Source organism: Carlito syrichta, unplaced genomic scaffold, assembly GCF_000164805.1.
Source record: "Carlito syrichta isolate Samal-C Ts95f unplaced genomic scaffold, Tarsius_syrichta-2.0.1 Scaffold296829, whole genome shotgun sequence".
NCBI classification, from domain to species: domain Eukaryota; kingdom Metazoa; phylum Chordata; class Mammalia; order Primates; family Tarsiidae; genus Carlito; species Carlito syrichta.
The window spans coordinates 143,383-144,134 of NW_007240925.1; positions in this window are offsets into that span (position 1 = coordinate 143,383).

A 752-nucleotide genomic window follows, 5' to 3' on the forward strand; every position below is an offset into this window, starting at 1 on the left:
TGACTAGTTGAATCCTAAGTAACAGGTGATAAATGAATTTGCCAAAACAGTTGCGAGTAGAAAGGCAGATTTATTAAAGCCAAGATACATTGCAAGAGAACAACAGGCAGTACAATAGAAGAGACCCTGACTACAAAGAGGAAAGGGTTAGAGGAAAGTTTTAAAGGGCTGTTCTGGGGAGTTTTCATGTGGCATCGAGGGGTCTGGAGAGGGAGGTTAGTTATGTGTTGTGTGGGTTGTACATGCTGTGGGGATCTACAAGATGGCTGATTGACTGTGGTGTTCTTTTTCTTAAGATTGGGTTAATTTACAGCAATAGTTAACTGCTTTTCCATTTACAGTTATCAACTAAAGGTTAGTTTACAATGATTTACAGTGCTCAGCAAGCATTTATGGCTCTCACTGTGGTCGGTAAGTTCTTTGCAACACCTGTCAATCGTACCCGAGACCTTTTTCCTCAGTATAATTCACTCAATTGTTGTTGGCATATTTGGACCTCATAGTTCTCCATAGGGAGTGCCTCCAGAAAAAAAAAGGAAATTGTCTTAAAACTTTTTTTCTAGAAACTTCATCAAATAACCAAGAAAGATTAACTATAGAAGAAAAGAGATTAAAGTCAGTCATAGCCGGGCTCGGTGGCTCAGCCTGTAATCCCGCGCCTTTGGGAGGTTGAGGTGAGTGAATTGCCTGAGCTCGCGGGTTCGAGACCCGCCTGGGTAGCGAGACCTCATCTCTACAATAAATCAAAAAAT